Source organism: Bos taurus, chromosome 5 (assembly GCF_002263795.3).
Source record: "Bos taurus isolate L1 Dominette 01449 registration number 42190680 breed Hereford chromosome 5, ARS-UCD2.0, whole genome shotgun sequence".
NCBI classification, from domain to species: Eukaryota; Metazoa; Chordata; class Mammalia; order Artiodactyla; family Bovidae; genus Bos; species Bos taurus.
The window spans coordinates 25940501-25962595 of NC_037332.1; the positions used below are offsets into that span (position 1 = coordinate 25940501).

Sequence of the window (22095 nt, forward strand, 5' to 3'; positions counted from 1 at the left end):
CAGAATCTCCCACACCCCATTCCATTTAAGATTAGATGCCTTCCCCAGTTTGACAGGGGAGCCTGGAGTGCTGCAGTCCATGGAGTTGCAGTGAGTTGGACACGACTTAGCGACTGAACAATAAAAACAAGTTTAACTCCTGGGCAGGCAGTGGGCTCCCTGCTGGAGAACACACCCTTAAGAGCGGCTCAGTTCTGAGAGGAGAACTCACCTGAGGCCCGAAATGAGAGGCAGGAGACAGAGAGAGAACAAGGGTTCGCTTTCTTTGGGGCCTGGCTTATAAGAACCTTAAACTCTGAGGACAGCCTTGACCTGGCCCAGGCCCCTCTTCCCCCATCCCCCCATATCCCCCTGAAGCCAGCAGGGAACACAGAGGAGACTGAGACACCAGGTGGTAAACAGTGATCCAAGTCCATTTATTGAGCTTTGTAAGAGACAGTGTCCATGGGCTGGGCTGTTCCCTGTAGCCTGTTGCCATCTCAACTGTTATAAATAATCCTGGCACTAAGTGCACGGTTACACTGAGGGGAAGTTGTTCTTAGGGCGTGAAACCTGAGAATATGGGTCAGGGGAGGAGGGATGATGGGGGACAGGAGGAAGAGGTGGGGAGCCATCACCCCGAGGCTCCTCAAGTACAGTCCTGAGCTGGTGATAGATGAATTTCTGGAGCAGTGGATGGCATTTCAAGTGAAATGTTTATAGGAAATGAGTGTGATTTAAACAATGTCTTGGCCGATAAACACCAGCCAGATGGGGGGAGAGGGCCAGGCGAAGGGTGGAGAAATCAAAGGCCCAGAGGGCCCCAGTATTAAGCAGCTGTCTGAAGCGCTGCTCAAAAACACACACACTAGCTTTGGTCTTAACATGTTTTTAAGAGCTGGTTATGATTTCCTCGAGGGCGGCTCAGATTAAGACTGGAGTGGAGCCCCCAGCTGAGTGTCTTCAATAACTGTCCATCACATCCTCTTTAGAGTCAGCAGCCTCCTCCCCTCGGCTCAGGGAGCCTGGGACCGAGGAGGGCTGCCGGACTGCCCTGCTCACCAGCCTCTTCCTGGGCAGCCCTGGGGCCTGCTGACCTTCACACCTAGATGCTGGGCAGATCCGGGGACGGGCACTGAGCTCCGCCCCCAGGGAGCTCTCAGTCTTCAAGGCAAAAGAAAACATACAACCTAGAAAAGAAGAGAGAACATGAAGAGAGCAGAGGATGGAAGTCGAGGAAGGGAAAACTGTCACTAGATTCAGAATCTGGGCCCTTCTCACCACGTTGGCTGCTGCCACCCTGGTCCGAGCCACTCATCTCACACCTGGATTAGTGCCAGAACCTTTCAACAGGTCTCCCTGCATCTTGACCCACCCTCCACCCCTGCAATCCATTCTCAACACAAAAGACAGAAGGCGTATTTAAAATGTCAGTTCAGTCATATCTGTCCTTTCCATTCAGAATAAAAATCAAACTCCTTAAGATAGCCTTCAAGGCCCTATGTCACCAGGCCCCCTCATTACCTCTCTGATACCATCCTTTCCCCCTCTCCTCCTTGTTCACTGGCCTCCAGGTTCCAGAAACTTGCCTGGCACATACCTGCCCCAGGGCCTTTGCATCAGCTGTTCCCTCTGCTTGGAATTCTGTTCCCCAACATAGTTGCAGGACTAACTTACATCCTCATCTCTAGGTCTTTATTCAAATACTATATTCTCAGTGAGACATCCTTGACTAAAATATTTAAAATTGCAGACTTCCCCTTCATCTTGATCCCTCTTTCTCTGATTTATTTTTTTCGGTAATAACTCCCACCTAATATATAATAGAATTTACTTATCTAATAAATGTATTGTTTATTATCTGTCTCACCCTGCTAAAATGTAAACTTGGCCTGGATAGGTGTCTTTCTCTCTTTGGGTCACCAGTGTATCCCAAGAACCTAGACTAGTGCTCAGTAATAATAACTGCTTAATGAGTAAACACAAAAGATGAGATTTGGAGGGAAGGCAGGAGAAGCCACCCTAGGATGGGCTCCACTTATGCCTCATCACACTGCAGGCCATGAACGAGGCCCAGAGCCAGAGGGGAGGGTCAAGGTGATGCACACAAGTGCAAGAGTTGCGCTGGGCCATCACTAAAGCTGGGGGGTTCTGTTGGCAAAAAGACTAGCCTGGATCTACTCCCTGAATCTGGTGGAAGATTTGACTTTATGTTGGAATTTCATCACCTCAGTGACCAAGAAGCACTTTGGGATAATAATACCAAAGGGACGTGCCAGGCAAGAACGAAGTGATTGGAAATTATGGGTGGATGGGAATTCAGAGGTCTTCAAGGTGGGGGAGGGTGTATGTTATTGTGTATGTTCATGGAGGGAGGGAATCAAGTCATCATCTCAAAGAGGACGTTCCATCTCCACTGAGGGCAGAAGCCAAAACCATGAGCTGCACCAAAAGTAAAAGGAATTGGAGTTAGACATCCAGGAAGACTTCCCAACAGTGCAACGGGTAGGAGAGGGAAGGTATGGAGACTGGCTCTCTGGAGAACCTGAGCAGGACCCAACTGGGTGATGCCTCAGCCAGGTGAACACTGAGGCTCCTGGGATGGCAGAGTGGGCACTTAGAGCCCTGGAAAGGGCTCCTGCCTCAGCTGGGACCCCTAACCCCTCCCTCTCACCTGCAAGGCTTCTAAGCTCCCAAGGCATGCAGTCATCTCAGCAGGGTGGGGTGGGGGGAAGTGAAGGTACTTGGTCCTCCCAGATGCACCAATCCAGGTGTGTCCCTTTACCCCTTTCTCCCAAACCACTGTGCTCAGCTCAGCTTTCTGGCAACTTTAGGGTACAAGCCAGGAGAAGGAGAAAATATCTTTGGAGGGTTCTACAAGCCAGTGGTTGCTGTGTTTAGAATGGAGAGAGGACCTGGGTGGCCTGGCGGTCCTGAGCATGTGGCAGGGAGACTTACTTGTCACTGTATAACTTTTGATGCCTTTTGAGTTCTCAACCATGTATATGTATTTCCTATTTGAAAAAAATAAGATAATTAAAATCAGACAGAAGCAATGACAACAATAGTAACAATAACAAGAACAGATCCAGGGAAGTGAGACTGCTACAGCACTGAGGGGCATTAAGGGGTCATGTGTCCAGACTGTCAGTGTCAACTCCCTCTCTTGGTCTTTAATGGCCCAGTCTCCCCCTCGACCTCTCCATGTTATGCGCAGGGCTGTGTGTATGCTACCAGTCAGCCTTCAGTGAGATAATTCTAAAGCTGCATGGTCTGAAATGTCATCTTTGTCCAGGGAGTCATCTCTTTATGCAGCTCTCCTCTGTTCCCCTCCCCAGTCTGGTGTCTGATCGTTTATCCCTCCCTTCCTGCCTTCCTCTTCTCCAGCACCCTCGACCACAAAAGTAGCTCTCCCCTGAAATCTGGCCCTGCCCCAATGAGACACATGACCTTGAGCAAGTCATTTAACCTTTGTGTGCCTCTGTTTCTTCATCTATAATTGAGGATCGTGACCTTCCTCCCAGGGCTCTTCATGAATCCATTTGTACAACAAGCATATTTTCTGTGCCAGGTGCTGCACCCGGCACTGAGGATCACATGAGACAATGTATGTGGAGTTAGCGCAGAGACAGAGTTATTGCCATGGCTTCCTTCCTTGGATGGTTTTCTGGCCTGGGCGTTTCAACCCCCTTGACTAGCGTGCCCTTGGAAGAATTCACTCTATACTCCCAAACTCTCAGCTTCCAGCACTGCTCCTGGGGTGAGGCTGACATCCTCCTCTGAATAAAGCAACAGCGGCTGCAAAAACAACCTCTTTCCCAGGCTTTTCCACTTGGAAGAGTCAGACACAACTTAGCAACTAAACAAGTCCTGAGGGCATCCCTTTGTCCACAAGAAGGAGTAATGCTGAAATTTATCTATGGCCTTTAGACTGGGAGTCTAAAGACTCTAAAGTCTCTCTTGTCCTGTAGGGGCCCTGTCGCTGGGGGTTTGGGCTGGAAAGGGGGTACAGAGAATCTGCCCCTGTCCCAGCTCTGTTCATTTATCACCTCTACTGAGCCCCAGGCCTCTTCAGGGGCCGGACTCAGAGGCAGAGGCTGGAATTGGAAACTCCCTCACATTTTCCTTCCTCTGAGTGTAACCTGGGCTGTGGAGAAAGATGAACTCTTCTCAAAAGACAATCCCTACCTCAGCACATATAGGAGCTGGTTTCAGCGAGAGGAAAGAGAAGTTTCCAGAGCTCTCAAAAGAGTTGGGTACCCCTGGAAAGGAGGAGCGTTTGCTTGTAGAAAGAATGTTCTGTTTCAGTCCTGGTCATGACAAAATCCCACCAAAGTGATGATGAAGGACCACAGGGGTGGAGGGATCAAGTTGAGACATAAGGGGGGACTTCTGATTGTCAGGAAACAGGTTGAAGGAGAGAGGCTGGGGTGGGTTAGCAGGAACCACTCAGATACAGTCCAGAGGCAGGAGGAAGGATGAGATGATCTGAGGGCTGCCAAGGATTCAGGGATTCCATGATATTGCAGAGCTGGCAGGGACGGGAGAGGAGGCCAGAGAGATGGGAGTTTATCCATGTCTAGAGCACAAGCCCCATGGATAGGAACCAGGCTCTCTGGAGCCCCCCAGTATGTCAGCACCAAGGCTTATACAGGCAGACCAGGGAATCTGACTGCAGTGGACAAGTCTTTCCCTGGCAGATGGTGCCAACTTCACACTCAGGGAAGGACAGCTGCTTTAGAGTCTCAGCCAAAAAAAGTGGTTCCAGACTGTGGGACCAGGAAGTACTTCTTCATATCCAACCTCAAGCCCGCTGATTTTGATCTTATGGCAATTAGTGAGGTTTGCCCATCCCCAGAGGACAAACTGAGCAGGGAAGGCTATGGGAGAGCTGGCCAAACTCTTGGCCTCACTTTCTCCCTCTGTAGAATGAGGGGGCTGCGCTAGATTATTTCCAAGGTTTTTTTCACCCCTGCGTATCTGTTCCTCGTCCATTCTCTCTGCTTCCTCGATTTTCTCCCCTTTTAAGTCCCTGTCTTCCACTTAACCGGGCTTCCCAGGTAGCTCAGTGGTAAAGAATCCACCTACCAACGCAGGAGACTTGAGTTCCATCCCTGGGTTGGGAAGATCCCTGGAGAAGGAATTGGCAACCCACTCCAGTATTCTTGCCTGGAAAATCCCATGGACAGCGGAGCCTGACGGGCGACAGTCCATGGGGTCACTTAAGAGTCAGACACTGAGCAAAGAATAAACAACTCCCACTTAATCCACTCCCTTCCCTATCTCAATCTCTCCCCTCCCCAACCAACTCTTTCCCGTTTTCCTCTTTACCGGTAAAGAGTGAGCGAGGTCTCCCAAACTACCTTGCCCCCTCCCTGGAGCCCTGGGTTCCCCTCCCCCACCGCTCCCGTGTTCTAGTGCCCCCTTCCTCGACCTTAAGACGCCAGAGCCGGGAGACTGGAAAGAAGACCCCCTAAAGCAGCCTCCGCCTTGCCCCTGCAGCGGCTCCACTGCGGGAGCCCAGGTCCCCAACCCCCCAGCGTGGCCAGCCCGCCCCTCTCCCAGCAGCCGGTGCCGCTGCGCGCCCTCACCCCACGCTAATGCGATCTGGAGAGACCCGGGCGGGCGGCGGGCAGTCTGGCCGAGCGTCCCGGGCGGCGCTGATGGATGGTCCCCTGACAGTAATCGCGGAATGAGGACGCGCTGGCGACGCTCTCGCCCGAGGCCCCGCTGTTCGGCGAGCCCTTGAGTCCCTCCCTCCGCAGCGACGGGCTCCCCGGCGCTGTCCCCATCCCACTGGACTTTGGGGAGGCCTGGGACCTCCAGGTGAAACCCAAAGCGGGGCTTTCCCTGCTCTGTCTCCTCCTAAAGGCACTGGTTTCTGTGCGGGGTTCATCCTTGGATCTACTGCTTCTGTGATTCAACCTACCCATCTCCTTGAGCCTCAGTTTCCCCTTCTGTATGAGAGGAAATATGGTCCTTATAAGACTGGAAAGAGAGTGTTAGCAGCAAAGGAGGAAATGCTGTGGAAAATTATCACTTTTCCGGAAGTAGAAATCGATTTTTACTTTTTATTTCATGTGGCTCAGAATCATCTGGGTTAATGCAGGAAGCTGAATGAGAGTTGGGCGGATATTCACATGTAGACTGTATGTTCATACAAGAACACAGGTCACAGTGCTTAGGGCTGTCTAACAAGTGTATTTGAACGTAAAACACTACAGTATCAGTGTTGCTTCGAGGTCTTAAGAAGCAGGTCAGCACAGATATTCCTTCTGAGGTGACCACCTCAAGGTCCTGTCCAGTCCTGGGATCCCCTTCAGCCAAGGGCTGGGCTGACTGAGGGCCGTGAGAAGATCCTGCTTGGGGAAATGTTCCTGGGCCATCTTCCAACCCCTTGCCACTCCAGGTGACCTAGAGCTCTAAGGCTCCTCTGCTCCCCCAGCCCAGGGTATCCCCCTCAGGCAAGGGCCCTTTTGAGAGCTGGGAGCAAGGACCCAGAACCCATTACCATTCTGAGAGCGCACCCAGACGCCTCCTCACTCCCTTTTAACCTTTCCCTCTCGTAGGAAGCCAAATTGAGTTAGTCTTGAGTTTTGATTTAATTCCCGAAATGGAGTCATAATCTGTTTAGTGTCCTTTTTCCCAAGTCCTGAGTACTGAAGTGTGTGTGGGGAGAGAGGGGGAGTTAATGAGAGAGCAGCTCTGTGGCTTGTGGAGAACCTCACACACTTAACCTCCAAGCACCACCAAACAGCAGGAGACACCAGGGCTGAACTGCCGAAGGCCACTTCTGGTCTAATGGGGATCAAAATGAGGATGGCTAATACTTGTTGGGCACCTAGCAGTGCCAGTACCGAGTCAGGCACTGCCTGTAAATTTCACACTTAAGTACCACAGTTATCTTCCAGGTAGGTACCATGAATCCCTGGAGAAGGAAATGGCAACCCACTCCAGCATTCCTGCCTGGAAAATCCCATGGACAGAGGATCCTGGCAGACCACAGTCCATAGGGTTGCAAAGAGTTGGACACAATTGAGGGACTGAGCATAGATAGATACCATGAATAGTCCCAATTTACAGATGAAGAAACTGAGACTTAGGTTAAGTAGCTTACTCCGCAGCATCCTATAGCTATTATGAAACAGCAGAGCCCAACTTTGAAACTATCAAAGACCACAAAGCCTGTGCTCTTAAGCCCATCCTGGGGTGACCCTGGGCTAGAAACTCAACTGCTACAGGTACCAGTTCCCTTATTTGCATAATACAGATAATAAATGGAGGTAATACTATACTCCCTTCACAGAGATGTTGTGTTGATTAAATGAGGTAAGGTATTCACCCCATTCACAGGAAGCATTCAATTAAGTGCCATAAACATTGGGGTGGGGTTGGGCAAGGGAAGGGATACAGTGCAATGTGATGCAATGGGGTGACTAATCATTATACACTGTCACTGTTGATAACAACAGTTATCAGGTGTAATACTCCTGGGCACAGGCAACCCTACAAGGAAAAGATTGCTATGCCTGTTTTACAGATGAAGAAACTGAGTTTCAGATAAATTGAGTAAATTTCTTAAAAACCAACTGGTTAATAAATGGCAGAACTGAGCTTATATTCAAACACTGGGCCCTTGGACTCCAAAGCAGGCAGCTCCCAGCGCCCCAGGGTCACCAGAGACTGGCCTCTTCTGGGGGAGGTCAGGGCTGAGGCCAAGAAGCCCAAGTTACATCTTCTGCCACCTGGGACCTGATTTTCTCAGGTGAGCAATGTTTCCTTAAAAGAACAGGAGGAAAGTAAAGAAGCAACTGAGACAGCTTCTCCCTCCCTCAAAGCCAGTGTGGGGCCTCCTGGCCCTCCCCTCCCTCTCTCTTCCCGTTTCCTCTGTGCTCAAGTTTGTGGCCATTAAATAGAAGAGGAGAAAGTTTGAGCCAGGCATGAAATATTTATCAGTTAATTACAATATGCAGATTCTGTTCCTGGGGGCGATTTGTCTTTTTGGAAATATAGGAAAAGATCCTGGAAACTTGTATCCTAATTGCTTGGCCTATTATTGTAGCAACCAGGTAGAAACTCCATTTACTATGTAATTACAGATTTTCCCCACTAGCTGCTTCTACCTCTGTCACTGGTGGTCTGGGGATCATATACTTTTCTGATGAGGGAGGAACCTTGGAGGGGTCCATTTGTCCATTCCCCTGTTTTCTCTTGGAGTGGCCCCTTTCTAAATCCCAGTAGTTGTAAGAAATGAAAAGGATCAAAGTCTGAAATTCTGCAATCTCAAGTCGATCCTGAGTGACAGCCCCCCACCAATCCCACCTGAAGCAATGTGGCTGCTGAGGGGGCCCCAAGTTGAGAAGTTCTAGGCTGAGTACCCTTCCTGCTGTACTTCCCGTTAACACACAGGAAAAGGGCAGCAGGACAGGCAGCCTTCTAGCACCTCTCTTCTCCCAGGGCCTGTACCTAATCCCTGGCTACAAATTAGCACCACCCGAGGGGTTCTTAACAATACAGAAGCCTGGGCACTACTCCAAATCAACCAAATTAGAATCTCAGGAAGTGGGACCCAGGCATCAGTATTTCTTAAAGCTCCAGAGGCAGTTCCAATGTGTGGCAAATGACGTGGCCCTAGAGAGCTAACAGAAGAGAGTGGCTGCTGGTGTAGGGCGCTGCTTATCTGCACAACACCATCATTGTTATCCCTCCCTTTTAGATGCTAGAGGAGGCAATTCCTTCACTTTTATTGGAATCTGAAGAGCATCCTTTTCCCTCCTTACAAGAAGCTTGATATTAATAACCACCATTTATCAAGCTCCTGCTGAATGCTTGGATCCATGCAAATAAAATTTAATCTGATCCACACAACTGTTCCATAAGGTCAGTGGGTATGTCCATTTTATGGATATCTAAGACAGGTTAAGCAGTCTGCCTAAGGTCGTACAACCAGCCAGTGACAGAGCTGGGACTTGAATCCAAAACCCATGCTTTTAGCTACTCAGTTTCTCAAGGCTGGAAGGGAAGTGTTTCCTAGCTGGTATCTGAAGGTCCTAGGGAATATATTGGGGAAAAGGAAGGGAAAAGGGTAGAGAGGGGCTACACGTGGATGGGGCATGAAGGAAAGAGTGGTGGTGGGTGGGAGAGGCTGGAGAGAGTCTGTGGGGAAGGGCTGAGGTACCTGAAGGAGGGTGTGGGAAGGAGCTGGCAGTCGGAGAACAGCAGGACCAGGACCGCTGAGCAGAGCCCATCATCAGGACCGGGTGGCTGGGACGGGGAGGGAACTTGTGTCAGAGGAGGGGTCTTTGTGAGGCCCGAAGCAGTGAGGAATGCCCGCCATGAATACTAAGGGCAAGAAGAAGAGAAAGGGCCAGAGGGGGCTGGGTGATGTTTAGCTGCTGGGGTGATTAATGGGGGTGAACGGAGGGTGAAACTCAAACCCTTCGAACAGAGATGGTGGGGAATGGTTGTCCAAGAACAACAGTGCACTGTTTCGTGGAGAAAGCCAATGTCCAAAGGAGGGGCCGGTGGGGAGGATGCCGGGCACAGTTGCTCCTTCCCTTTTTTCCCAAGGTCTCTTTATTTGCCATCAAACAGTAAATTAAAATATACTTGCCAGCTCCAGAGGACTCTCTGGATGGGCTTCCTACCTGCCTCCTGGCTTGAGAGAGACCCAGAGACGCTGGGGTGGCCTGAAGGAAGAGCGAGTGAACTTTGGGGTGGTGGCTGAGATGACTCCGTGGACCAGCTCCACTGGGGCAGGAAGCGGTGATGTGCACTGGCTGGGCCACTGGCTTACCTGGGACCAGACAGCATGGAGAGATGCATGGGGGCCGGGTCCCCAGTGGTGGTGTTCTTACAGCAGCCTTTGCCTCGGGGAGGAAGAGAGGGTTTCTTTTCCCTGAGAGAGAGTTGGGGGAGGGAGGTGGGAGGGCCCTGCTATCAAGGTGTCAAGCTGAGTTTGAGGAACAGAGGGACAAGTCAAGGGAAGTAGGAGGTCTGAACCCCTCTCCTCATTTCCTACTTCTGTCTCTTTCTAGGTGCAGCTGTGGGAGCTGCCTCACCCTCCCCATCGTATTTCCGGAGGACGGGAAAGGCAGGAAGAGGGGATGAAGAGAACTGTCTCAGTGCAGAGGGAGGTGAGCTGCAGGCAGGGATTTAAAGGGAAATTATCCCTCAGGACAGTTTTCTCTCTAGGCCATTACAGATGTGAAACAACTGATGGATTCTACTTCCCCACCCCAACCATCCCAGGGTGTGGTGCCTCCTACAGGGGAGTGAGGTGGGGGGAAAGGGGGTCAGGAAAAGGAGCCCAGTGTGTCTTCAGGGGTCCCCAGAGGGCTGACAGAAGCCATCATCCCCTCCCAGCAGGGGAGGCAGACCACCCATCCCTGATCCCAGACCACTTGAACATTGCGCCTGGGAGTCCTGCCGGCACATCTTAGTTCCTCTCTCCACACAAGGTTGGCCAAGATGCTTTTCTTGTTGGGGTCTCACGTCCAGTCCCCACTCTGTCTTTCTAGGAGCCAAGCCTACAAAGCACTTTGAAATCTGAAGTTCCTGGGAGGTGATTTATTGAATATAAACACTCTATGCGGTGCACCGTGAGGCGACCATTCCACATAGAGGCTGAGTTCAAGGGGCTGGCCTCAGTTTGCTTGTTCTGAGGGCAGGGGCTAACAGAGGCTGCCCTGTGCTTCACAGGGGAGAAGGAAATCAAGGAGCCCACTGGAGGGCAATGGTCAGCACCAACAGTCTTAATTATGAATTAATAATTTATAATTATTCCCCACTTGCAGATAAGCACAAGCCCATTGAAATGATTTCCCAGGGAGGAACATAGTTGGAGGGGATGGGAGGGGGACTTCAGTACAGCCATCACTTCCCTAGAGGCCCTTAAGTTCATTCCTTTGCTTCCCTAGCCAAACATGGAAGGCATTCATTAGCTTCCTTGGCTGGTTCCTCCCAACAACTATCCCCCCTCCCTCCCCAAGCCACTAAACATAGTACCACACTGCCTCCAGCTCTTCCAAGGCCAGAGGGGCATCCATGCCAGGGAGACCTGAGAACTGGGATTCTGGACTTCTGGAATCCCTCTGTTCCGTACTGCCTGTTCTACTGTTTATATATGGGGTGTGGGAGGGACTGATGTGGCTATCTTCTGGCTCTCCTCCTTCTTCCTTCCATTCTCTTGCAGATTGCCTTAGGAGCCCTCAGAGGGTGGCAGAAGACCTCTCCAACTCTTTGCAGGAAGGGAAACAGGAAGCACCCCTTCTAGTGTGGATGCCCTTAGTTCCAGCTTCTGAATTAGAGAGGCTGACCTCCTGAAAAGACATCTGCTGCTGCTGCTAAGTCACTTCTACATGGCATCAATTATGGTGAAAGTGTTAGTCGCTCAATCGAGTCCCACTCTGTGCAACCCCATGGACTGTAGCCCAGGCTCCTCTGTCCATGGAATTCTCCAGGCAAGAATACTGGAGTGGGTAGCCATTCCCTTCTCCAGAGTATCTTCTCTACCCAGGGATCGAACCCAGGTTTATCTGCATTGCAAGAGGCTTGTTTACCATCTGAGCCACCAGGAAGCCCAGTTATAGTGGTGGGGTCTAAACAGGGCTAGGGAGGCATACCCAGCACCAGACCCAGCTCTCTGCTGCTCCTCTTCCCAACACCTACAACCCCAAATTCCCACTTTGGGGGATTAAAAAAAACCTTAAAGGAACCTCAAAGAGCTGCTCAGAAACTCTCAGCTCCAGGGAATCTTCTCTCTCTCAGGGAATCTGAAAAGGAGAGATTGGTTCTTTTAAGCATTCACCGCCTTAGACCACAAAGGGGCCTTATCTTTTGATCCTTAGGTGATCCTTGACCACCATCTCTGATGTGGAACCACCTTCAAAGTACTGGAAGAAGGAATGAGAAGATGGTGGAGGTGCACAAGGAGATCTGGTATTAGAAAGGGTTTCCAATCCCAGTTCTAGAGTGTTCCCATCAGTTCACCATGTACCTCAAGTGTGCACGTAAGGCTAAATCTACAGGTTGAAGGGAGTTGGGACAACTGGAACCTAAAAGTATCCTTTTCCAAATCTGTGGTACAAGGGTGCCCTTGAAAAACTGCTACAGGCAAGGTGGACGGTCAGCCAAACACACTGGGTGGGCATCACACACCCACCTCAAGCTCTTTCCTTCCCTGGTCCCAGTTTTTGGTCTCAAGAGGAGGATTAGTTAGGTGTGATTCAAGTTATCCAGATAATTAACTGTGGAAGCACGAGTTTGTGTGTGTATGTCTTTTAATGCCACTCCTTTGGCCTCCAAAGAGGCCAAAAAAAAAAAATCTGTTCCCTAGCTCCTCCTACTTTCCATGCACCTCCCCAGCTTATACCCCCAAATCCTAGTTCCGGAAAAAAAATCCTAGAGGGACAAACTTTCCTGATTTACCATTTTCCCCACCTGCAACTCTGTCCCCTCCCCCTCCCCAATTTTTTTTTTCTCTCTTCTCTTCTTTAAAAAAAAAACGAAGAAGAAGGAATTTTCAATAGTCCCACTTGTCAAGCGAAGACCATCTTTTAACCTTCAACAGCAGCGAAAGCCGTGTGAACTCTCGGTGAACCAAGATTGAAGTCATAAATCACGCGTACAAAGGCGGCTGCGGAGGCTGGCGCGGGCTGCTGCACCTTTAACGCTTTCTGGGGCTGACAGGCGGCGGCCCAGCTAAAGTTCACAGCGCCCGGGGAGGGCCCGCCCCCGCCTCCCCTCCTCCCGCCGGCCCCGGCCCGCCCCGGCCCGGCCCGCGCGCCGCCGCCCCAGCCCCGCCAGGGAGGCCCCTGAGTTGCTCTCGCAAGGGGAGAGGGAGGCGTTTTCCCTCCCGTCAGCCCGCTCCGGGCCGGCCGGCCGTGGATCTCCGTACCCCGCCCCCCCAACTCAATCCACCCTCGTCCCTCCCTGCTTGCTTTATTTAAACAGGCAACTAGATCTACATGGACACGATAATTCAGCTGGTTTTGTCTTTGGCATTTTCTGCAGGACCCCAAGAGAAAGAACTTCCACTCCGTTCTCCCTCCAGAAGTGGCATCCTTCATCTCTGTCTGTCCAAGCCAATTATACAGATCCTTGGAGTTCCAACAGGGTCTGAGTCATTGGAACCGAGAACACCTGGCTGAAACATGCCTTATAATTAGAAAGGATTTTTTCTTTACCGTTTCTTTCTTTTCTTTCTTTTTAAAAGAGGGCTGGAATGACCGTCCTTGACTAGGGCAGAGAAGCTGGGGTGAGGAAAGGGATAGACCATCACCAGGGCCCAGCTTGCGGCCCTTTACAGACAGATCTCCCCAAGTCGGACTTGCTTCCTTTCCTCGGCCTTTCGGCTGCCTCCTCCTCCTCCGTTCGTTTGGTCCTTCCCCCACTGTCTTCTCCTCTGTTTAATTAAAGTTCAGCGACTCCACTTGCCTCTCCTCAGAAAGCCGAAACCAGACAGTCCAGCAGCCGCGGGCCGAGCGGTCCCAGCACAACCACCGGCCCAGCCGGCTGGGCCTCCCCTGGCCCGCCTCCATTCACCGGCGCCGATCTCCGAGACCCCGGTCCCTGGGCCATCCACCGTCCCGCAGGTGTGCAGCCGCCGGCTTGGGGGATCTGAATGCTAGGGCTGGGACAGGAGTATCCTCTTACCCTAGACCCTCATGTTGCACCAGAAAGTTAAGAGGGTGGGTGGGTACACCCCGACTCAGGCATTCCACTCCCCAAAACCCGTCGCTGACTAATCTGATATGACAAAAGCCCCGTGATGGATTTGGTATATGTTAATTCACAATGCCCTTTCCTCCAGAATTTAACTATAAGTTAATACACACCGGAAACCACGAGCAAACACGCTCGTTAATGGGCTTAGGTATTAGCGAGTCCTAACGATGCATACAAATGTGCTCTGCCTCTGTAGGCCCCTCAAGATTTATGGGCCTTGAGCTCTCTGAAGCTGTAAACAAGGAGGAAAAAAAGAGAAAGAGAGAGAGACTGGGGGTGAAGAGACAGAGGCTTGACTCACCCCTCCAGATTCTGGGAGAGAAGTGATCTCTGCAAGTGGATTCTTACCTATTTTCCTTTCCTTGCAAGCTTGCTGTGTGGGTTTTGAAACTGGTCTGGGGGTGGTGTTTGCGACTGAATGCTGGTGTGCGTGGGCAATGTTTTGTTTGTGTGCTAGGGTAAGAGCATGCCAGCCTACTGCGAATTGCTGTTCCAGGGCCTGACTATAACAGGCATTTGTGGATATATACCTGTGTGTGCACCATGCTAGGGGTGTGTGTGTGTGTGTGTGTGTGTACATGTGCACGTGTGACAAGCAGGCCTCCCTCTGGGCCAGGCTGCTGCTCCCCCCACCCCCAAACCCGGTGAACAAATCTCTAACAACAATCATAATAACGATAAATAATAACAATAAAAACAGTAGTTAACAGTCCCTCCCTAGCAGGATAACAATAAAATGCAAGAGGAGATATTTTGAGGAGGGGACAGGAGAAGGAGTCATGATCACAGCAACCCAGGGAGAAAGAAAGGAAGGAAGTTAGCTTCTTTCTATGCCCTTGTGGGGCTGGGTTTGGGAACCCCCTCCCCAGATAAGGTCCTCCGCCAGAGGAGGAGAAGGCGAGCCTGCAGGCCGCTCTCTCTTGTTTCTCTTTCTCGGCTTTTGCTTTGTCTGATCGGGGAGGAACCCCACGTAAGAGGAGGGTTAGTAGCTCTGGGGATTCTTTGGAACCCCTGTTTTAAAGAGGAATTAAAGCATATAGGGTCAGGGCCCACAGGAGCAGAAAGGGAAGAGGGGATGATCACAGCCAGGGTCCAGGCCCAGCGAGTGAGCTGCCGAGGTGCCCGAGTTGGAGTTGTCTGGGAGGACCAGCCGCGGGCAGAGATCCACGCTGAAAAACATTTATGGCCTTGTCGGAGAGAAGGGAGAGCGCGAGGCAAGACCAGGGAAGTTGCCTTCCTGGGGTCTTAAAAAAAGAGAGTGAGAGAGGGGGGACAGTGAGAGAGAAAGAAAGGAGGGTTTGAGGCACGCAGAATTCTTCGCGGGCTTGGAGCGGAGAGGATTTCCATAAAGGAAGAGAAGCGCAGGGTCCCGGATACGTCCACGTCCGCCTCATTCTATGCAGGTACAATTTTCTGGTCATCTTATGAATTTATGTATTGAGGGGAGGATGAAATAAGAGGGGTAGAGATGCGACCTACGCTTCTCGGGGGAGGAAGCCGTCCCACAGTTTCGGGTCTAACGAAATCCCCTCTTAAAAATAATCGTATGCAAAAAAAAAGAGAAAGAAAATCAAAAAAGGAATACAAAAACAAATTAGCTAACTTTAAAAAGAGAAATAAGATAAAATGATCATAACAAGTGGGCGTGAAAACTTAAAAAATTTTAAGTCACAAACCTTTTAAGGGGTTTGGATTCTTTTTTAACAGCCGGTGACCCATCTGGTCGGAAAAGACGGAGAAACACTTTTCACTGAGTCACTTCTTTAAAACCAGTGTAGATATACAAAGATCCGAAAGAGACCCTTGGGCGTCCTAGTATTTGAGAACCGTGCGGAGTGGAGGACACTGCCATAACCAACCCGGCAAAATAACAATAAGAGGAAAGAACTGCGGTCGGTGGAAGCACTGAGCGCGGAGCGCGCAGAGAGGGCCCAGGTCTGGGTTCCAGGCAGCCGCCCGCCGAGGCAGCTGCCCTGGGCGACGGGGCGAAGTGCGGTCCCGCACCGGCAGGCGACCCCGCTGAGTCTCAGCCTCCCCGGGTCGGCCTGCAGCCCTCTTCTCCCAAGCCTCCGCGGCTCTCCTGGCTCTCTCGGCTTGGATGCCCGGTCGGTCGGGGGGCTTCCTTGATGCGAGGATTTGGGGCCTAAAACTGGGGACAGTGACTCAAGCCAGACTCTGCTTCATTTTTCCTCCCCCAGGCCTCTCCACTTGCCCAAGCTCTCAGCCACCGGTCGGCTGACTTAGAAGGGGCTTCTGGGCTGCTCCCACCAACTCCTGCCTGATTTCCCAAAGTCCAGCGACCTCCAGTCCTCTTTAGGGGGGAAATAGCACCACCCAGACACCTCTGCACTGTATTCTCAGCAGGAAACTCGCGAAGAAGAAGAAGAAAGGCGGCTTAGAGTCCTGTTTACATCTCGGTCTACACATCCCTTGGCGGCTGGAGAGTTTATTTATACCTCCCACTATAACTCTCTCTGTTTGGAGGCACTGGTGGCTCTATTGACAGACTGATGTCTAGAAAATATTGCTCTATCTCGAACCATACCTAAATGTGCTGTGGTTGTGTTTACAGATTTATGCTTGAGGAAAATATAATTATTTCCATTGTATTTGTGCATATACAGTAGTTGTAAGAGCAGATTTATATATAGGAAAATATATGACTCTCTTCTAGCCATCCAGCTTTATGGACATTTGATATCCTGACAGATTTACAGCTCTGAGCAGCTATATAGATAAATGTATATCGTTGGAATTATGTATCAGGAGATATATACTTATTGATTGTGATATAGAGTAGTTAGAGCACTCACTTAGAGCCATATATGGCTCTGGAGATATTTCTATATTATTATCACTATATATAGGCATATCTATTTATAACTACATAGTTATAAAAATAGACATAAGTAATTATAGTCCTATATGTACATGCTGCTATCTCGCAAGAGTTATAGACACTTGCGAATATAACTCTATAGAGATATCTGTATGTATATAAGGGTGTAATTATCTCATGATGTGTGTGTATTTGGGCTTAGGTCAGTCTATCTCTGTTCAGGCATATTTATACGCAGGGGCTGGGAGAGACTTGTTCAGGAAATGTTTTCAGAGGGCCAACAGAGCAGCTGTATCTGGCCGACTAGGAAACCAGCTAGCGGAGTTCTTTACTTATGGAGGGATGGAGTTACAGGAGGGTAAACAGAGCAGGGGAAGTCAAAAGGAGGGACATTGGGGCTCAGCACGGAGAGTCAGGGAGGAAAGAGGTAAACAGCGGGCACCCACTGAAAGTGGAACCAATTTTGTGACGGGCTGACATAGGTGGCACAGAAGGGAAGGCAGTGAACTGTCCTACCACCCAGATGGAGGTAGGATATCCTACCATCACCACTGATGGAGGCAGGGAACAGATCTTGAAGGGCCTTAGGTTTGGCTTTTGATGAACCAAAGATTGGCTACCATTCAGCCCCTCTCATATGCCTGGTGCCTTTCTCTTGAACCCTAATTTTGGGCTCTCTAAGGAGTAGGCTTTAGAGATGAAGACATTTGGGAGGGATGGAGCAGGAAGTGGGGTACACTTTTGTCCCTGCTGCTCTCCGGTAATACGGCCCGGAAACCAAGGTAATGTGACCCCATAAAGCTTGCTTTAGCCTGGGCCTCCTGTGCTCCTGAGGAGTCTGGTGGATGGAGGGGTGAATTTTTCAGTATTGGGCCTATTCTGATAGGAGTTTGGGGAGGTCCTCCCCACCCTCCTTCTCTGAGGCCTGGGCTTTTGGGCCAAATTCTCCTCCTTTGGGCCACTTCTGATCTGTTGGTCCCCAAATTGGGATTCTTAGGGGCCTCTTTAGCTCCCTAATAGCCCTGCCTTGAGCCTTTATGGGGAGAATATGACCTTAATGAGGAGGGAACATGGAACTGAACCTCTGTCCCTCACTTCTACTCATCCACACGGCTCTCCCAGCAGCCCCTTCCAGATGCCACTGAGCCCAGGCTCCACAGTTCTTCTGCACCAACCATCCCCTGGGAAAAAAGACACCGTCAACCTCATTTCGTTATTTTTTGAAAACCTGAGAGTTGCAGGCATGTTTGCTGAATGGTTTGCATGAAGGAGTTTCCTGGCTCTTAGTTTCAGCAGCCAGCAGGGCTTCCAAGATCTTTAGGATGCTGGAAGGGAGTGGAGATCCCTCAGCTGGGGTTAAAAGCCAGGCACCAGCTTCCACACACCCCTACCCACTAGATTGGAGCTCCAGAGCATGGACTCTCTCTGACGCCTGGCACAGAGGAGTTGCCCAATAGGTACTTGTAGTAAACTGAATGGCAACCAATTCAAAGGCTTTTGGCAGAGGGAGTCTCACCTTTCCCAGCCACTGGCCACCACAGGCTAGGGCATCTGGGTGCATGGACGGGAGCCTGGCTGGGGGATCACATGGTCGCTGGCCACAGGAGCTCTGCTGGGGCCAGTGGTTACTGCCAGGGCAAGAGAGTAGCTCCAGCCCTAAGATGGGAGGTTAGGGACTGGAGTGAGGCACCTGGAGCCAAGAAATAGGGGAGGGGGCAAGTCAGGCTCTGCCCTGTGCCCTCAGTCTCCTGATTTTCCAGAATCCCAAATATATTAAAACTAAACCAGAGTCAAGACCTAGGTTGGGCTAGAGCTGCCAGTGGGCCTGAGAGTTCCAAAGAGGAAACACCACCTGATCCATTAAGAAATATACAAATGAAATAAACATAAATCAGCTGGAGGCAGTTAGCCTGGCTGAGGAAATGCCGGATGCCTCAGGCCTGCTCTGTGGATGCTACCAAACTGATCAGAATTAATGTTTAAAAAAATTTGAGATGGGGCTTCCTAGGTGGCTCAGTGGTAAAGAATCCACCTGCAAATGCGGGAGACATGGGTTCAATCCCTGGTCTGGGAAGATTCCACATGCCACAGAGCAACTAAGCACATGCACCACAAATGATCAAGCCTGTGCTCTAGAGCCCGGGAGCCTCAATTACTGAGCCCAAGTGCCACGACTACTGAAGCCCCCACGCCCTAGAGCCTGTGCTCTGCAACAAAAGAAGCCACAGCAATGAGAAGCCTGCACATCACCACTAGAGAGTAGCCCCCACTTGCTACAACCAGAGAAAAGCCTATGCAACGACAAAGACCCAGCACAGCCAAAAATATAAATAAATAAAGTTATCAAAAAAATTTTTTTAACTTTAAAAAGGTTCAGATTTTCTGCTGCAGTAACATTTAGGTTGTTTCATATAGTTATTTCTTAATTGTCATAATCCCCCTGCTTCGGTCCCTGTAGAATAATTCCTTCTGGGAGTTGGGGGCAGGCAGTCACTGGCATGGGGTGAGATAGTCAGGTTCAGAGATCCCCATCTAGTGAGGATCCAGGTCTGCAGGATCCCATCAAGGCTTGGAGCAGGGAGGCCCCTGCTTTGGTTTCTATTTCCTCTCAGAACACGTAGAGGCAATCTGCCTGGGGTCTGGATAAGGGACTGAAGTCTGGAAAGTGGGCTAAGTTAAACCTGGAATTTCATTTCTAGTCCTCCAGTTTTTGACAGTTTCCTCTGCAGACAATCTGTACCCTCACCCTCCAACACCTAATGCCCACCGATGGATTGTGGCTACTTTCTTTACGGAAATGCAGAGAGAGAGTTGAGGGGCTGACATTTACATATGTTTGCCTAAGCTGGACTCTGGGCAGGTGTCTCTAGGCTCAGGCCAGGAGGTGGGGATGGTTTGCTATAAACCTCAGAACTTGCAGGGTTCAAATAACAACCGTCTTTGGCCAAAAGGCAGGAAACGAAGAGACCCAGGCAGTCAACTGTACACTGTTGAGCCTGGAGAGGTTGGGTCCCTTTACCTGGGCTGGAATGACTGTTAGCTGTTTCTGGGTCCCAGACCCCCTTGAGAAACTGATAAAAACAATCTGCTCTGTCCCCAGCAAAGGCAAATACACAGTGTGGACAGTCGCCAGGATGATAGGGAGCTGGGAAGACCAGGATCTCTGGGTTGGGCGTCCCTAATTGATATATTATTTACCCTTTCTTTCTGTGACCCATCCCCAGTTGTCTGCTTCTTGTCCTCTCTGAGTCCCCTTGCTTGGGAGTCAGTTCCTCTCCAGGTACAAGCCCTGCCTTTCTAGGCAAATCCCTTTTCCTGCTTTCCTGCTGGATCACAGGCACCAGGCCGAGGCCTTGCACGTTTCTGCAAGCTCCTTATCTGCTCTCCTGCAGAAACCAGGCAACTGGCTGTTAACTGAAGCCTGGTCTCCTCTGCCCAATTATTCCAGTAATTCCTGAGGGTGGGGGAGTCTGGGGGCATCTTGGCAGAGTGGAGGCCTGGCTATAAGGGGACCAATTCCCATCTCTAGTGGAAACTTGGATGCAAGGAGCAAGTTGCAATTGCTATAATAATAGTCATAATAATAACAATAATAATTTATTTAGCATATCATTAGATGTGTATTTACTGTCTTCCCTCTGCTTTTTTACAAGTGTCTCCTAAGGAATTCTCACAACACCCAGGGGAGACAGTAATAAGCTAATTACCACCCTTCAGCTCCCTCTCCTCCTCCCATCCACAAAGTCACCCTCTCTGAGATAGAGTGTTTACAGAACCCCTCCCCCAGTGTTTTACACCTGCTTAACAGTCTCTCCAGTCCCAATTCTTCTCTCCTGTTCCCAGCCTTTTCCATTCCTGTTTCGGAAGTCGGAGGATGAGAGTTGGGAAGTTGGGAGGAGAAGAGTTGTAAGTATTAATATTGTCTCCCTGACATCACAGTGATATTTAGGATAATGTGGGAGGAATCCAATTCTTACTTCTCTGATTGCCCTTTTTGGGGGCAGAAACTGCTTGCACCGTTTCTAGGCAGATCAGGTTAAAGAGAGAACTTGTGCTGCCATGATGCCAAAACATCTGAATCAAGTGTAGGAGGACGGCCCATCCTGCAAACATAGCAACATCAGGGGCCTTCAGACCTGTTCAGACCAGATCTCGGAGGTGCCAGGCCCCACATGTCTATTGGCTTTTTTGGCAATAGAAGCCACAGGGGCTTCCCTGGTGGCTCAGATGGTAAAGAATCTGCCGTCAATGCAGGAGACCTAGGTTCGATCCCTGGGTTGGGAAGATCCCCTGGAGAAAGGAATGGCAAGCCATTCTAGTATTCTTGCCTGGAGAATTCCATGGACAGAGGAGACTGACAGACTACAATCCATGGGGTTGCAAAGAGTCAAATATGACTGAGTGAGTAACAATTTTTTTTTCATAGTTTCACAGATTATAATTAAAACACAAACCAGACACATGTTTTTGGATGACAGATTCTAAAAGGCCCCCAGGAATCCCAGTAATGTGCAGAGCACACTCCTAGTTACTCAGTGCTCAGCCCCAACCCTGGGTGGAGAACTGACGTGGCTGTCATGGTAGCCTTGGTCAGAGACAAAGCTGCTTGGCCAGTCATTGAGATCCTGGGTGTTGCTGCTTAGACAGCCGGAACGCTGAGGGCAGCCCTCCACCTCTCCCTCCACCCAAGTACACAATTGCTCCTGGAAAGAAGCCAGTCCAGGGTGGAGGGTACAAGACTCAGATAAAGTCAGTATCAAGGCAAACTGGAAAAGTTAGAATTGCATTTCCTTTTTGCCTCTTTAAACCCTAGGTGACATAGTGGCCCTTCTTAGCAGGTCCCCTAGCTCTTTGGGTGTCTTTTCTTCTTTTTCTGGCCCTCATGTCTTTCTGCTGCCCATACTTTCCACTGTACGCCTCTGGCCTTTCTATATCCCCAGTCCTATCAAAGCTTACTTATCCTGAGTTCCAGCTCAGTATCCATGGGGTAAAAGCTGGATTGCCAGATTAGGAAACCTTAACCAATGTGTGCACATGTACATCCTCCCAGGAAATTGTGTGCTTTTAGGTAGGGGTCTGCAGGAGCCATTGCCCAGGTGGAAAGAAGTAGCTATGATGATGGAATTTCAGATCCATGGCAGGTGGCATAATACAGATTTGTGTGAGGGTGGTGTACAATTTTTCTTAAAACCATATCATGAAGACAGCCACCCATCCTGTCTCTGGGGAAGAGCATCTTTGCCCTAAACCTAAGGTTTCCAGGCTGCTTAGAAGAGTCCAGAATGCATTCTTCCTCTTTTATCGCCCATTTTTGAGAGGTCAAATTAAGTTGGGAAAAGACTGGATTCCATGCAGTGAGAAGATTATGCATGAATTATCAGGGTCGGGGCTTCTGATTTGTTCCGAATATGGTAATTATTCATTCCATGACTCAGTTCCAATTCATGGGTAGTGTCCTGAAGCCCTCTCAATACTCATAACTATAATAGCTTCCATTTATAGAGGATTACTATATGCCAGGTGCTTTATACTGAATTTGATGAGGAAAT

The 22095-nt window shown here is 50.1% G+C and overlaps 2 long non-coding RNA genes across 3 annotated transcripts in view; one reads left to right on the top strand and one right to left on the bottom strand.

The window, feature by feature from the left end:
- Nucleotides 1–395: 395 nt before the first annotated feature.
- The window catches only part of LOC100847613 (uncharacterized), a 34519-nt gene continuing 12819 nt past the window's right edge, over nucleotides 396–22095 (bottom strand). The window contains exons 1-4 of one of the 2 annotated variants that reach the window (XR_003034699.2): nucleotides 14056–14136; nucleotides 5068–5174; nucleotides 2938–2993; nucleotides 396–1169 (exon numbers count right to left, since the gene is read on the bottom strand). This is a non-coding gene — a long non-coding RNA (uncharacterized lncRNA). Of the gene's footprint in view, nucleotides 1170–2937; nucleotides 2994–5067; nucleotides 5175–14055; nucleotides 14137–22095 lie in introns of those variants that run through there. The other variant, XR_009494477.1, reaches the window with a different exon arrangement.
- On the top strand, nucleotides 15026–16384 carry LOC107132469 (uncharacterized). The gene is made up of 2 exons (XR_001500318.3): nucleotides 15026–15110; nucleotides 15415–16384. It is a non-coding gene; the product is annotated as an uncharacterized lncRNA (long non-coding RNA).